General features: G+C 45.0%; 1 protein-coding gene across 1 annotated transcript in view; it reads left to right on the forward strand.

Annotated features, from left to right (window-relative positions):
• Limch1 (LIM and calponin homology domains 1) overlaps window positions 1-16,969 on the forward strand; it is a 299,518-nt gene that overhangs the window by 17,056 nt on the left and 265,493 nt on the right. The gene's annotated exons all lie outside the window — the stretch shown is intronic.

The raw sequence follows: 16,969 nt of genomic DNA on the forward strand, positions 1-16,969 counted from the left end.
ATGTATTCTATTTCCTTTTTTTTCCTTACTCCGTTGCTGATCGTGTAGCTGGGTGACTGGTCCCTTGTCCTCCTCTCCTATTTTTTTTTTGCTCCTCCTATTCATTCCCTCTGCTTCCCAGCCATGCCTATCCTTTCTTGTGCCTGGCTACTGGCCATTCAGCTCTTTATTAGACCAACTAGGTGTTTTAGACAGGCAGAGTAACACAGCTTCACAGAGTTAAACAGATGCAATGTAAGAGAATGCAACACATCTTTGCATCATTAAACAAATATTCCATAGCATAAACAAATGTAACACATCTTTAACTAATATTCCACAACATCCCTATGCTTTATTTCTCATTGTAAAAGAGGAGCATTTTCAGCACCTAGTACAGGAATTTTGATTATTGCTTTGTTGCGGTGCTGAAGGTTGAACCCAGGACCTTGCACATGGTTGTTGTCCCTCTGAGCTGTCAGTCAGTGCTCCTGAGGTCCTCATGAAAGTGCTTGGTATACCATTATGTGCTCAGGGGATGCTGACTGCCATTAGAACACCTAATGGGGTTTGGATCTTGTCTGTAAGCAATGTGTTATACCTCAGGAGTAGATTGGACAGGTTCATAGTGTTTGGAGAATGTGGTCTTGGTGGTAGTGAGGGGAAAGGTATAGTGACCTACCCCTGAGTGCCACTGAAGCTGGAGATCAAAACGTTGTTGCAAGTGATGTAGACAGAGATGCTGATAGGACCCCAGTAGAACAGGGGGAGAGACATGAAACATGGGAAGTGGATGGGATTTGGTGACTGGATGGATGTATGTTGGAAGCAGAGAAATGCTAGGATAGACAGTATGATTTCCTGAGCTGGGGACAGGGGAAGAGTCCTGTGAGGAGGGAGAGGGTGTGTTCAGGCTTGAGTGTGTTAGGTTCGGGCCAGTGAGATCTTGAAGAAGACTTAACAAGCAGGGGCCACGGATGTGAGTCAGGAGAGCATTGCGAGCTGCGCAATCCAACCATCACAACAATGGCAGTAGCTCCCAGCTTGGTGGGAGGCATGCAGCTGAGTGAGGGAGGGCAGGTCATTTCATGGTGCTTGCCACCCAAGATAGAAGCCAGTTGGCAGCAGGGAAGGAGGAGCCTAAGATTGCAGTAGGATTGGTTTTGTTCTGTCTTTCAGAGCGGGGGAGAGTCCTACGTAGTAGAAGGGTTTAAGACAGGAGCGGAAAGACTGACCTTGATTAAAGGAAGGCTGAGAAGGAATGATGAATAATTCAAGCTCCTAAGGTATACAGGGAAGGAAACTGGAGCAGATACAGTGTTTCGAATTTTGTCTGGAAGTTTCATGATGGTGCCTTTGGCATCTGTTGCTGCATGACAAATTACCACTCCCCGGCTCTCCCCCCCCCCCCATCCCGCACCTACTGCATCTGAAAAGAAAAAATTCCTCTTAGAAGTTGATCATCCCTAGCCCGAAATGCTTGGGCCGGAAATGTTGTGGATTTTGAACTTATTTTAAACCTGAGGATATTTGCATATGTATAAGGCAATACAATACCTTTGTTTCCCATGCATCTTCTGTACACGGGAAGGCAATTTCATACAATGTTTTCAGTGTGTCTGAGTCTTGGCTTCAGCATGAGGTCAGCTATGTGTAAATGGAGACTGCTTTTTTATCTCTGGCCACCCGAACCCTAATATTCACACAGAAACTATATTAACTGCTTGGCCTATTAGCTCAGGCTTCTGTTAGGTTATTCTTACATCTTAGATTAACTCATTTTTATTAATCTATGAATCACCACAAGACTGTGGCCTATCGGTAAGTTTCTGGCATCTGTCTACTTTGGCAGCGACATGGTGTCTCTGTGACTCCATCTATTTCTCTCTCTATCTCTTTGGATTTCCCACCTGGCTTTACTCTAATAAACCATTGCCGAAACAGCTTTCTTCATTATCTGATAGAGCAACACATACACAGAACATCCCATATCAAGTATGGGCTCTTTCTGTCTGTGACATCAGGTTGGTACTCAAAGAGTTTCAGATTTTGGAGCATTTTGGATTTCAGGTTTTTGAATGAAGGACGACTGACTTGTATTTCTGTGAGTCATCATTTAGGAATGATTAGCTAGATAGTTCTGGGTCAGGGCTTTTCTTGGGGTTGCAAATAAGATCAGGGCTGAGGTGCTGAAGACTTGTCTGGGGCTTCAAGATCTATTTCTACACTCCTGGGGCTGTAGGCAGGAGGTCTTGACACACTCATGTGACTGTAGGCAGGAGGCTTCAGCTGCTGGCTGTTGGCTGGTCCGGGTTCATTGTGGCTAGGACACACTCATTGTGTGTCCTTTTTTACACAGCAGCTGGCTTCCCTTGAGTGACAGATTCAACAGAACAAGGAGGAGGCAACAGTGCCTTTTATGTCCCAGCCTCAGGGTTCTGGTGCCTCCATATTTGCCACACAGTTTTCCTTGACCATGAGTCACTAAGTGCAGGTCACTGTCAACAGTTGAAGAAGTGGGTCCCATTCTTGTGAGGAGGACTAAAGGATCTGTGGACCTTTTTTAAAACTACCACAGAGGGTCGAGAATCAGCATCTTATTTTTAACTGTAACTATTCATGCATCATGTATATAAAGGATATAAAGGATACATCAATAAATATAAGCTCATTTTTTTTTTTACAAGGAAAGAGTGAGATGTTTCCTTTAGATACAGTCCCCAAAATTGATTAGTGGCTTAACTATAGAGTCATGAATAATAACATTGAACCAACCACAGAGCCAGTGTAGGAATACAAGTACCTTTGTCCTATAATTCCACCGGATACAGGAAGTCACTGGTAACATGCACTGTTAACATTTGAGCCCACGATGCTCAGACTTTTCCTCAGTTTCTGGAACCTTTTGTTTAAACAGTGTCTTGCAGGGACTTGGGTTTCTTGCGTTTTAGTTTTGAAATGCTGTTCAGCTGTCGTTCTGGGCTTCAGGCTAGCCGGGCTCCAGCTCAGCAGTTCCTACACTGGATGCGTGTTAGAGCTTTCAGTGTAAAGGTCTGGAGCAGGGCCTGTCCTTGTTGCTTAATGAGAGCGTTCCCCGAGTGATTCCAGTGTGTAGTCAGGGCGGGGACCCAGCAGATGACTAAGCAAGCCAGTGAAGTACACAGGGGGATACGGGCAGATGCAAGATGTGGAGTTCATTTTAATTATTATTTCTGTGGGAAAGGGTGTGAAGAGATGTGTGCCCAGGGAATACAGTTGCGCTTTCTGCCAACAATATCATTCCGAGGTCATATGATGGAACAAAATAATCCACATTTTATGATGGACTGTGATGAGCAATATGAAATTCCAGGCATTTGAGCAAATTCGGTAATGAGGGAGGGGGATTAAAGAACCTCAATTCTTATTAGCAGAGATGCTCCCTCGGATCTGGGCAGGGCTTGTGATAATAGAATGTAGCAGAAACAGTAACACACTATTTCCAAGTCAGGCTTCCAAACATCGTGTGTTATCATGCCTCTCTATGTCCTTTGCCCATCACCTTTTCAAGACTCATGTCTGCATGATTACAGGCTCAGGACAGAGCCCAGTTGCCCCAAATATAACCAATTTAGATAAACAAAGAGCCAACCAAGACATCTAGCATAGTTTCTCAACAACACTACCTACTCTCAGGCATGGTTAGTTGTTAGGGGAGGGAGCTGTCTCTTTAAGATGTTCAGTGTCGGGCTGGAGAGATGGCTCAGCAGTTAAGAGCACTGACTGCTCTTCCAGAGGTCCTGGGTTCAATTCCCAGCACTCACATGGCAGCTCACGATCAGTTCCAGGGGATCTGACACCTTCACACCAATGCGCATAAGATGAAGTTAAATAAACCATAAAACATGTAAAAAAAATGCTCGGTGTCATCCTTGAGCTCTACCTGTTAGAGGCTAGTAGCATATTCATCTTCCGTTGTGACAGCCAAATTCCAAGTGTTGACATTGTCAGATGTCCCCTGCGGTGGTGGGCAAAGCTGAGCTTGGTTTGCAGCCACGGCTCTAGCCTTATGGATGTGTCTGGTGAGCGGCAGCTGCACTCCAGCCGTGGCTGTCAGGTGCGTGAGCAGCGCATGTTTTGTGGTGGTTTGCTGTGTTGCATTACGGTGGTGCAGATGGCTGGGTCAGTGAGTAAGATGAAGGTGAACCTGGGGAAGAGCGAGGTCTGCAGAGTTAGTGTGGCGTGCATGCCAGGCTGAGAGTATGAGCTGGGAGGGTATCTATGAAGATGTCATGTGCCTTGATGCGAAGTGTGTGTGTGTGTGTGTCTGTGTGTGTGTGTCTGTGTGTGTGTGTGCAGAGGCACACAGGGGCCGCTGGGCACCTGTGGAGGTCAGATTGCTTCCTTACTTCACTGTGGTTCTGGGACCAAACTCAATTGCCGGGCCTGGTGGTAGGCATCTATACTCACCAGGTCACCTTACTGGCCTGTAAGGTCTCTTGGAGGAAGAAAATGACCAAGAGGATGTGGTAGAAGAGGAGCTAAAGCCAGGGATTTACAGGTCTTGTGGCCCATATGAGAGAAAACAGCACATTTAAAGAAAGGAAGAGAGCTCAGCCTAGCTTGGTGTCAAGGTGCCTTACGAGCTGTGTAGAATTATATTGGGGGGGGGGGGAAGAAAACCACTCCAGTTGATTTTCAGTTCTTACTACAAGTGAGAACTGCCTTATGGAACTTTTCATACATATAACTCGGCTTCCTCTCAGCCTGTTGAATCCCCCCAGCCAGGGTGTGTGTTTTTGATTACATTTGTAGATGTACATTTAGTTCGAGTTTATTAACTCTGTGTCCATGGATTCTATCAGTTGCAGGCTAAAATAACTTGAAAAAAGTTGTGTCTGTATTAAACATATACAGACTCTTTCCCCTTGCTGTAATTTTCTTAAATTATATAGTGTAATAGCTGATTACATAGCATTTATGCATGCAATGAGGGGAACAATGCTAGAGATGATTTAAAGGACATAGGAAGGTGCGTGAGTGTATGTGTATGTGTGTGTGTATGTATATGTGTGTATATGTGTGTATGTGTGTGTGTATTTTTTGAGACAGAATGTCTCCTCTCAGTCTGACCTGGTATTTGCTATGTAGATGAGGCTGGCCTTGACCTTGCGGTGACCCTTCTGCCTTTGCTTTCCAAGTACTGGGATTTTAGGTGTGTGTCACGATATTTATTTACTTGTTTTAAGGCAGGACTGTATTTCAGGATGGCCTTGAATTCACTGTGTAACTGACGATGACCTTGAACTTTAGGTCCTCCTGCCTTCACCTCCCAAGTGCTGGTCTACAGGCGTGCACTGTACCCAGCGGCTGGGGAGGTGACCGAACTGAGCTTTGTGTATGCTTGGCAAGCACTGTAGCAACCTCTAGTTAAAAAATAAATAGGTAGAAATGAGGAAATGGGACAGGAAAGGATTGAGGTGCAGTGTTCAGTCTGGCTGATGGGCTCGTGGCTAAAGCAGTAAGAATAAGTAGACTGAGTTTGGTCTTGTGTCTTAGATACGCTGGGGTAAGACACTAAGTGCAGTCGTGGTAGGTTGCATTTGATGGTCCCGTTTCTTGATAATCTCATAAATAGAGTGTTACTGTTAAAGCCAGCAAGAGCTTCCCCTTAACTTTATGATCTTGAAAGTGTGGTAGAAGTTGAAAGTGAGTAAGAAACCTAGAAATTTAAGAAAATCGTAAGTACATGGGCATCAGAGACGTGCCTGTATTCTAACACTTGGTGGAGAGGTGGAGGCAGGGGGATTGCGAGTTTGAGATCAGCCTGGTTTACATAATGAAAACCAAAAATAAATATATAAAAGCTATGCAAGGCTTCGCTCTGGTTGTACAGGATCTAGGACCGGTGAAAAGGAAGTGTCTTCGGGTGAGGAAGCTGGCATAGCTCTCCAGAGCTCTGCCACGGTATTTTCAAGTTTTCTATTTAATTCTTCAATGTATTTTGCTTATTATCCCTTTGAAAATTGGAAGAGTTCAGTTGTCCTCTGAACCAATGGATAACTGTGTGAGCTGGCCCTCTTCCAGTCTGGCAGACTTTTATTTCCTTAATGAATTCATTTCCTTCATCTGTTAATGATAAAGCAGGCAAGTAAAGAATTCTTATCTGCATATATGGGTTGAACATCTGTTTCTAGTCTGCAATACCTCTCTTTCTCTCTCTCCCCCTCTCCCTCCCCCTCTCCCCCCTCTCTTCTCTCACACATTCTCTCTCTCCTTTTTTCTTTTTTCTTATCTATCTATCTATCTATCTATCTATCTATCTATCTATCTATCTATTTTCGAGACAGGGTTTCTCCGTAGCTTTTGGTTTTTGTCCTGGAACTAGCTCTTGTAGACCAGGCTGGCCTTGAACTCACAGAGATTCGCCTGCATCTGCCTCCTGAGTGCTGGGATTAAAGGTGTGCGCCACCACCGCCCGGCTCCTTTTTTTTCTTGAGACAAATTCTTTCTACATAGCCCTGGCTATCCTGGAACTTGCTCTGTAGGCCAAACTAACCTCCAGTTCACTGAGATCCACCTGCCTCTGCCTCCCAAAGGTGTGTGCCATCACACCTAGCTAGTCTAGTATTCTTTCTTTCTTTCTTTCTTTCTTGCTTGCTTGCTAAGAAATTCATTCGAACAAGTTTTCTTTTGTGCAAAGTCAATTTTGATTAAGAGTATTTATTATCTGAGTACTTCATGTGGAATAAATTGATAACTCATATATTTTAAAGCATCTTAGATAATGCAGAGATTATAGTGGGGTTCCTTTGATCCTAAATATTTGTGACAATAATCCACCTCCTCTTCTTCTCTCCTGTTCTCTCTTGACCACGTTTTGTTAGGCAGCCCAGACTGGCCTCCAACTTGTGATACTCCTGCCTCAGCCTCCCCAGTGTGAGCCATCAATCTGGCAACGTGTTTTTTAAAATGTAGTTTTGTGGCCAAGGATCATCAGAGCATTGTTGAGAGTTTCCCCGTGGGCCTTTCCTTTCGTTAGAGAGCCATGCCACCTTTTATTCTACATACTCAATGAGTTCTGGAAGGGAAGCAAAGAATCTTTATGGAGACTCAGTGGAATGCTGTCCCCCTCCTCCTCCCTTTTGAAAGGAGAACTGCAAACTGGGTAACGGGATACAAAGAGCAGTGCTGTTTGTACACCCGGCTTCCAGGAAAAGAATGGACCCGTCCCCTGTGTGACTCAGGGTGAGTGTGGACCTCATTTCCCCTTTCTCACAGAGAAGAGCTATAAAAAGGAGGCTTATATATATCAGTACTTCTAAAAGAGGTCTGCCAAACGGTCTGAAGGAATTTCCCGTGCAACAAAGCCTTTCCGTAGCCACCTGCAAATGCCAGACCCCAGGATGGGTGGAAAGCTGCAGGGCTTGGTGGGTGAAGGTCCTTAGGTACGGCCATCCTCCAGTTCTTGGCGTCTGCCGGAGGAGAATGAATGCTCCTAGGAAATGTGACTAGGATGAGGTAACGGTCAGACAGCAAGTCAGCACGGTCAATGAGTTAGTGCATTGCTCAACAAGAACCACGAAGCAGAGTGGAGCCATCTGTAGAGATGGGCACTCCGGGTGTCATTATGGCATCTGCTGTAGAAGCAGGTTGGTTGTGGAGGACTCGGTGCTGAGCGGGGAAGAAGGAAGTACTTTACTTTCTAGCATACAAAACAGTAGGTAACCGAATGGCATCATCACAGAAATACCTTTATACTTCGTTCTTCTTCACCCCAACTCTTAGCCTCTTGTCCTCCCTCCCTCTGTTCCCTTACTCCCCACAAACTGTCCCCATTCATATATATGGATGTACATATATCTGCGTATATATATACATATATGTGTGTGTGCACGTGTGTGTACATGCATGAAATGTGGTGTTTACCTCCATTCCCCCATACCGTCTCATATTCCTTCCTTCCCTATAGATCTCATTTTCTTGTCACAGTCTCCAGTTACTTCTATATCATATATTTATGTGCATTATCACATATAATATATCATATACATGTGTATAATATATGTATGCACAAGTCCACGTATAGGAGTGAATATGGATATTTGTCTTTCTGCATCTGGCTTGTTTTGCTTAACATGATGCTGTCCAGTTCCATCCATCTCGTTGAATGGTTTTATTCTTTGCAGCCAGATACAATCCCTTCGTGCACAAGCCACATTTTCCTTATCCATTTGTATGTTGTTGGGTGTCTGGATTGGTTTTGTATCTTGACTATTGTAAATAGTGCTGCAGTAGCCATGGATGTGCAAGTAGCCGTCTGGAATTCTGGTTTGAACTCTTTTGCATATGTGCCGGCAGGGGTACAGCTAGGTCATAGGCTAGTTCTGTTTTCAGTGTTTCTGAGGAACCTTTACACTGCTTCCTATCGTGGTGACATTAGTTTATATTACAGGCTCTATTTTGACTTCTGTGGCCTCTTAGAAGAAGCACCTGCAAGGTCATCAGTGCATGCATTCACAGAGGGGAGATGGAAGGCTCAGGTAGAGAGTCCCACTGGCCAAGTGGAATCCAAGCTACTAATGAAGTAGTTTGGGGAGGTTGCCCAACGTCTTCAGACGTCAGCTTCCTTATATATGTAACGGTGGCGGCAATAGCATCTACCAGGGTTGTTTCAGGAACAGATGAATTAATGTACAGTAAGCAGCAAGAGAAATGTCCGGCGGTGTCAGTGGCTAGCGCTTGGCTATTCAAGTGTCTATAGGGAATGCTCAGGGCTGTGAATTTTACTAAAGTGGAGACTTTTGTAACAGGGCCAGCAATCAACTTCTATTTGTTTTTTGGAGGTTAATTTTTAATGACTTCAAATGCAATGAGTACAAATGGAGAGGAAATATATTGAAGCCCGATTTAAAACTAATGCCTGCTCAGGGAACACTGAGAGATGACTGGCAGGTGGAGTATTTTGGCCTTGAATTATACCCGTACACCATGGGACGGTTCGCGAGTCAAGCAAGGGGCTACAGTTTGAAAAACATAACACACACACACACACACACACACACACACACACACACACACAGAGGGGGGGTCATCCTTGAAACAAGAATGCCCCCTTTATTGTGTTCCAGGGCAGCTTATATAGGACTCTCCTTGACTAATGGCCACACCTAGGTCACAGGACTTTTCAGCTGCAAGTCCACCAGAAACCACTCCCCTGCCATCAGAAACTCATGAGGGTCTCGTGCTCAGAGCAACTGTAAGCACAGGGAAACAAGATGTTTATTCCAGCAGGCAAGGGGTTGCAGAAAATTCAGGGTCTGAGGGTCAGGGTCTGAGGGTCTGCAGTCCCCAACATTGCCTGTTTGGGAAAGGTTGGCTATTTGGCAGAGAAGTGTTGAAGGGTCAGCTTGGATAGGTACTGACTAGAGAGTTAAGCTTCTTGTGTGCACTGAATTCGGAAACAGCCTAGGATTAGTATGCAATTCCTTTTTAAAAAACCAAACCAAACCTGCAGTGTACATTATAGTCATGTGGTTAGTGGCTTATTGGATAATCTGCACTCTCTTTTTTCCTAAATCCTGCAGATTAATAAAACACTTTGCTATTAGAAAGCCTACCTCTAGCCATGGGGTTCCTATTTTTCAGTGATTGTCCAAGGTGGTTCTCATGACTAGTCAGATTAGAAGCCACAGCTTTGTTTAGTCCATCGCTGTCCATCTTGGACCCTGCTTCCCAAATCCATAAACCCAGAGTTAGTAGATATTAGATCTCCTCTAATCTATTTTAAATATATATATATATGGAATACCTTATCTTAGAGGGATTAATCTCATAGGTTTTTAGACATAAAGCAAAGAAAACCAGCCCACAAATCACAATCCCAGAGAACCTATACAACAATGAGAACCCTAAGCAGGACATACATGGATTTAATCTATAAGGGAAGTAGAAAAACACAAGATCCCCTGAGTAAATTAGGAGCATGTGAACCATGGGAGAGGGTTGAAGGGGAGGGGAGAGGAAGAGAGGGGAGCAGAGAAAAATGTATAGCTCAATAAAATCATTAAAAAAAGAAATTCATATCATTTTTTAAAAGTTAATGAAAAAAAAAAAACCAAAAAGAACGGCCCCAATAGTCTCATATATTTGAACGTTTGGTCACCAGGGAGTGGATCTAGGGTTAGAAGGATTAGGAGGCGTGGCCTTGTTGGAGGAAGTATGGCAATGGGGGAGGACTCAGAAGCCCAAGTCAGGCTCAGGTTTTCTTCTTCTGCCTCATGTGGATCAGAATGTAGAGCTCTCAGTTACTGCTCCAGCACTGTGTCTGCCCATGTGCTGCCGTGGTCCCCACCAGGATGATAATGGACTGCCCCTCTGAACTGTAAGCCGGCTCCTAATAAAATGTTTTCCTTTATAAGTGTTGCATGGTTATGGTGTCCCTTCACAGCGTAGGACAGTGACAACTGTCCTGAGCCTAATCAGCCAACTGAGGCTCTCTGATACGGGAAAAACTCCAGGACAATCCATAGTCTTGGATTGTTTCCAACACTGTATCCAACACTGTTAGATAAATGCCATTGGTTAGATGCAATTAATGGAGCCAAGCTTATTAGCCAGTTGCAGTGAGTAGGGAATTCCTGGAATATTGGGGATACAGAATATTAGGGAATTTTTCTTAGATTCACCTCACTTGCTGATTTGTCTTGTTATATTAGCAATTTGGATCCTCAGAAACTAGAGCAGTGGTTCTCAACCTTCCTGATGCTGTGACCCTTTAATACAGTTCCTCATGTTGTAGTGACCCCTCTTCCAACCATAAAATTATTTTTGTTGTTACTTCATAACTGTAATTTTGCTACTGTTATGAATCACAATATAAATACCTGTGTTTTCCAATAGTCTTAGGCAACCCCTGTGAAGGAGTCATTCAGCCACCAAAGGGTTCACCACTTGTAGGCTGAGATTAGATGATCAAATTTTGTTTCTTTTCAGAATCTCACTGTATATGCCTTTCCTCTCTTGGGGCCAGCTTGAAGTAGCAATGCTTTTTGGGAGCTATTTAAGACTGAAATCAGCATTTAAGCCAATGTATGTTGTTAAGCACAGTGGGCATGGAGCAAAGGCTAAGGTTGATGGTGCAGAGGGGAAAGGGTATCCCTGGCATCCGCAATAAAAACAAAACAAACTGGGTGGTGGTAACACACACCTTTAATCCCAGCACTAGGGTGGCAGAGGCAGGTGGATCTCCATGAGTTCGAGGCCAGCCTGGTCTACATAGCGAGTTCTGGGACAACCAGAGCTACACAGAGAAACCTTATTTCATAAACAAACAAATAAACTAAAACAAAAACAGTTGTGGTCACATGCCTATGATCCAAGTACTGGGTGCCAGAGACAGACAGAGCACCAGGGCTTGGTGGCTAGCTACACTGACCAGATAGACTAGTGGAAACAGTCAGCTTCTGGCTCAGTGAGAGAGAGATTATGGAGCAAAAACTCAGGTGGAGAGTTCTAGAGGCAGACACTGGGTCTCGGCAGGAGTGCACCCCCACCACAGAGGGAGGGAAGGAGGGAGGAATGGAGGGATAGAGACAGAGAGACAGACAGAAAAAGGGATACACAGAGAGATACACACAAAGAGACGGCGTGTGAGAGAGACAGAGACAGAAACAAGGGGAGAGAGAGAAAGAGAGAGAGAGAGAATATGCGTGGGCTGCTACTCAATTGACCACAGGAAGGGGAAATTACTAGTTGGTGGAGGAGCCTTGCAGAACCACCATTATCAAGTGTTCATGGTTAAGTTCACCAGTCCTAAGTTGTATGTTGCTTGGCTGTCATATACACCTAAAGGCCTCTGATCCATATCTTGAATTAGCAGCAGACAAGCTGAAGCTGAGGGATAATCTGTGAAATATCTGAATATGTATTCAGCTTGTCAAGATCATATTTCCAAAAAGATTGCCAAGCTATCGGACTAAAAGGGCCGTGATTATAAAGCCTAACATGAACATTGCTGGTAAATCTGGAGCCCTAATAAGTAGTAAGTTGATGGTATTGGCCAGCATAATTCTCTTTCATTCTTTGGGGGAAGAGAGTAAGTTTGTTTGGTGGATTCTGAGAAGAAGCATCATCCAGGTCACCTCCCCACACCGGTTATGTAGGATTTTGTCACTGCCACCGTGTGCACACATGTGTATGTGTGTTTGTGTGTGAGCGTGTGCATGCGCACACGTGTCTGTGTGTGGTCTTGTCATCACACTTAGCATGCATGGTACAGTGCATCTGTGGTAAGATGTTTGTGAAGTTCAGTCTGATGGGAGGGGGAATCTTCTTCCTCTTAGCGTCTGTGCTCATCTGAGGAAGTGCACTTGGGAAGGCAAGGCTACCCTGTCCATAGTCTCCGAAATGGCATTCCTCTCCTTTCTGTTTGGTCAGTCATGTGTAGGTTGCAATATGCTACACAGCCCATTCATAATGAAGACGTTGGGTGTTGCTGACAAAAGCAGCCTTCTTCCCTGACTTCCTTCCGTGATGGCCCGCCTCCCTCCCAGCTTGGGAGGGGTGTGGTTGGATGGAGTTCACTGTCTGGGGCAAGAAGGTGGCTGCAGCAGCAGCTGAGAGTCAATTATGACCAGCCCAGGCTGCCCTCCACGAACTCTCACTGGCCATAAAGTAGGGAGTCGGAAGTCAGAAGGATCCTTGTCCCTGCCTTTGAAACGGCCTTTGATAAAGGATTCCTTGATGCTAGACTGCTAACAGGCAGACTCTTTTAACACAGCGGGCCTGGACTGGGCCAGTTATACCGAGGGACACTCGGTCTCTCGTGTACTACGGTAGGAGGCAGAGAGGTAAAAAGCTTGGGTAGACATAAAGGAATAAAGTCTCTCAATAGACTTTATCCTTTATCCTGGCGTTCCGTCTGGAGCCTTTGTACCCTGTTACATGGCTTTAAAGCCCTATAACAGAAGAGCTGCTTTTATCCCCACCGCTTTGACTTGTAAAAAGGAATCCCCTTTTAGAGCTGTGTATATGGATGGGCACCATAAAACCCGCAAGGACCCTAAAGATTCTTAGACAAAAACAAATAAACCTTTCTCCAATCAAAGTGCATTTTTTGCCATCTGGCTCGGCCTTTTTTTCTCTTGAAGACAGCTACAGAATGGAACCCTTACAGCTGAATTATCTCCAAGCCAGTTTGACTGTATCTTTCGAGAAAATAAAAACAGTTCTGGAGGAACAGAAGTGTCCCCGGGTCTACAGTGTGTATGTGTATCTTATGTCTAAGGGACCTATGTCTGAGGCCAGCTTTGCCCTATGCTTTTGGGGATTGAGTTGTTGTCTGTACCAGTTTAGTTCTCACGGTTTTAAAGAATCCATCTCCATTTCCATCACATACCATGGCCAGCTTGATCCTGTTGTATGTGTTGTTGGCAGTTTGTGATGGGGCCCCACACCCCCGTGAGCGAAGACTGTTCAATCTGTTGCCACGATTCGGTCAGGAATGAACATCGAATCGGCTGGCTTGTGGTCTGTTGATAGAATCAGAAGGTGGGTTCTTGGGTTACATTTAAACCCTTCCCCCCCTTTTAAAATTATACTATGAAATGGGAATGAAATATTCATTCGTTTGGAACCTGTTTAAATTCTTAGATTTCATATAGGGTGTGTGGAATAAAGGCCTTCTGTTGACTAGCCTTAATCTGAAAATCTCTGTCATACTTCTCAGTGAACTGTGGGAGCTGGTGCTCTTGGACTCTTGGACTTGGAGTGGAAACTTGTGGATTTCCTGAGCTTGCTGGCGGAAGAGAGTGGAACGGTGACATGCCAAGAAAGCCGGTGCTATTCTCGAAGTGTGATTGTAGGTGCTTCTGACCTTTAATTCAGGATTCCTAATGAGTCACCTTGCTGTCCGAGCAATCATGTGTCGGAGCATCTAAATAGCTGTCTGGGGGTCTATAATCGGCGAGTATTTTGGGAAGGCCACGTGACGCCTGGAGCACGTTGAGTGACTGCAAGAAACCTGGGGTTTGGAGACCTTGTGGCTGGCGGGGCAGTTACAGATGGTGCTGAGAACAATGGCGCCACCTGGATCCGAATCCTGCCAGAGGCCTGGATCTAGCATGCACGCGCAGAATCTAGATAGGCTGAGTGGAGCAACTGAGGTTGCAAGTGACAGCCCCCCCCCCTGCTTAATTTGTGCAAATGGACAGGACAAACTGAGCTGAGAATAGGTTTTTGTGGATTCCTATACCCTCCCCCTTTATTCAGCGGGGGATTGAACTTAAGGTCGCACACATGCTGGGTGTCCAAGCTGTCTCCCCAGCTCTTTGCTTTGTGTTTTAGTTTTGAGATAAGTCCCACTCAGCTGCCCAGGCTCTCCTTGAATGAGTTCAGTCGCAAAGGTCAATCTTGAACTTGAGACGTTTCCTCGCTCTGCCTCCCAGGGAAATGGAACTGTAGGTGTGTGCCCCAGGCTAGCTTGCAGTAGACTGTCTCATGTAGCTAGGCTGGTAGGAGTGAATGATTAGGAATTAATGCACTCTGTTCCCTGTATACTGACCAGCAGGGTCATTATACTTGACTCTCTATGTCTGTCTCCTCTGACTAGACTAACCATGGCATGCGTGTGTCTTGCTAGAGACTGGCTAAGAAGCTATCCATTGACTCAGTCAGGACTCTATGAAGTCTACTTGCCTCCAGATAAGACACTAAGAGAAGGTTGTCGCTCTTCCTCTGGCTATCACAGTGTCTGTGGGGATGCCCAGAGCTGCCGCTGCCATACTGTTGTCAGCCTGAGAGTGAAGAACCATGTCCACCATGGAATCCCTGAGCTCACCCAGTTTGTGCGTTTTACTGCGTTAGATAATACCGTTGTTTAAGGAAGGTTTGTTTCATCGGCAACTGGAACCATCTGGACCGGTCGAGATTTGGTAGTTGTTTCAGGCATACCAGCACAGAATATAGTCGAGTGTCTATTAAGTGCTTTCTAGTAGTTTTTATTTAGCCCCCATAAACTTGAAAATTGCTGGAATCAGTTTGGAGACTGAAATAAAACACGGTAGAATTGTTTTCTTTACACAGTCTCCGACATTTTTGGCTAAGGTCGTTTTGTGTGTTTAAAGGGACAAAAGGACTTTTAGTGGCTCTCAGTTTACTCTAATAATCCTGCCATTTAAATTAGGAACATCTTATAATAGTAGACGAGAAAAGGTACATTTTGTTTCTACATGCCAGGCTCATGGGGGAAACTTGCGTGAGCCTAGATACTTTGACTTAAGAAAAGTTTCCCATGAACTTTGACGTAATCTCTTTATCCCATTTGTTAGGAGTATGGGTAAGTTCAGGCAATGCTGGAGAACAGAGACACCCACGAGGCTGTTCAGGGGTTCAGACTGTGTGCATCACTTTCTGCATTTCTTTCTTGTCCAGGCAAAGGGAATTATTACTTCATTTTGTGTGAAACAGTATTTTGGGATTTTTTTTTGTCCCAATTTATTTATCTGTTGACTTTTACTAAGGCTTGGCATAGAACTTTGCCCCTTGGTGTGGAGTGGGCAGGTAACATACAAGGTTCAGCTGAGAGCTTGGAAAGTGTACATAGCTGGTGTCTTCTGGGGTCTGGCATGCAGAAACCAGAGAGGCTCCAGGTTCAGCACAAGGTGCTTTGTGTATTTGTCTTCTCATGGGGAGGCTGGAGACAGCCCCCTGTCTGTCCCTGTGACTCATTTCCAGAGCCCACCCTGTGCCCACTCAGAAGCCAGGAGAGGAAGGTGGACACAGGGTACAGATGAGCTCTCTCTCTCTCTCTCTCTGGGTCTACCATCCCAGCCTTGCTTTGTGATGATGGATGCTGTGAAAGGGTTAATATACCCATCGCTCTTACCGCTTCACCCCTGCTTAGGGTAGTTAGCGCCCAGCCCCGGCCACCAGATGCAAGGTGGTTGCCTTTTAATCCTGGAAAATACAGGACTTCTTTGTGTTGTCCTGTCCAGAAACAGTAAAGAAAAAAACAAAGAATTCTAAGAGTCCAGGTAGTTAGCATTGACTGGGTCCCCGTGTGGTGTGTTATTTAAGCTTTGCAAAGATGAACTTAAATTTGCTGTTTGTCTGCTTCGTTCCTTGTTTACAGCGGCGAGAGGAACACGAGGAGTTGTTCCAAAGGGAGGAGGCAGAGTTTCCTGGGAGATTTGGCGCAAACTAACCCATCGTTTATTCTGAAATAACATGGTATTTCATGCACTATAGGTGACCTTTATTGATGAACTGATTTCTTCTTTGAAGATCAGCAGAGTCAGGTGTGGTAGCGCATGCCTCAATTTTAGCCCTGAGGAGGCTGAGATAGTGGGAAGGATAGCCTGAGCTACAGGGCGAGGTCCTTTCTGGAATCAAACCAAACTGAGAAGCTAAGCAAACTGAATGGTCAACAGAACAAATGAGAGAGAACCCCCATCCCCCCCATAGGAGGCACAGAGATGGGGGCAACTTAAAGGAACGTTTCTCCTGAGGGGACTGGAAGGTAAGGCAATGGAGCAATTTGAGAAATTTGTTCAGTTACAAGATGAAGACAGTTGTCTGCAGGGAAAGGCTCTTTAATGGTAAGATAGATCCTCAGTGTAGCTGTGAGATCAGACATGTTAAATTCTAGATGGCGTGTAGACCAGCCCACAGTCACTGACTGCTCTCTTGCTCAAGGGCTGAGGTGGCTTATCTATTTTATATATGCAGCTAATTCTACTCTTAACATCTCTTTCTTTCTTTCTTTCTTTCTTTCTTTCTTTCTTTCTTTCTTTCTTTCTTTCCTCTCTCTCTCTGTCTCTCTCTCTGTCTCTCTGTCTCTCTCTCTCTCTCTCTCTCTCTCTCTCTCTCTCTCTCTCTCTCTGTCTCTCTCTCTGTCTCTCTCTGTCTCTGTCTCTCTCTCTCTCTCTCTCTCTCTCTCTCTCTCTCTCCCCTTTGAGGCAGAAACTGCATGAAGCTCAGAGAAATTAAATTCCCAGGTCTCAGACTACAA

Source organism: Alexandromys fortis, unplaced genomic scaffold, assembly GCF_014885135.2.
Source record: "Alexandromys fortis isolate MF-2015 unplaced genomic scaffold, M_Fortis_MF-2015_v1.1 scaffold_0, whole genome shotgun sequence".
In the NCBI taxonomy this organism is placed as follows: Eukaryota; Metazoa; Chordata; class Mammalia; order Rodentia; family Cricetidae; genus Alexandromys; species Alexandromys fortis.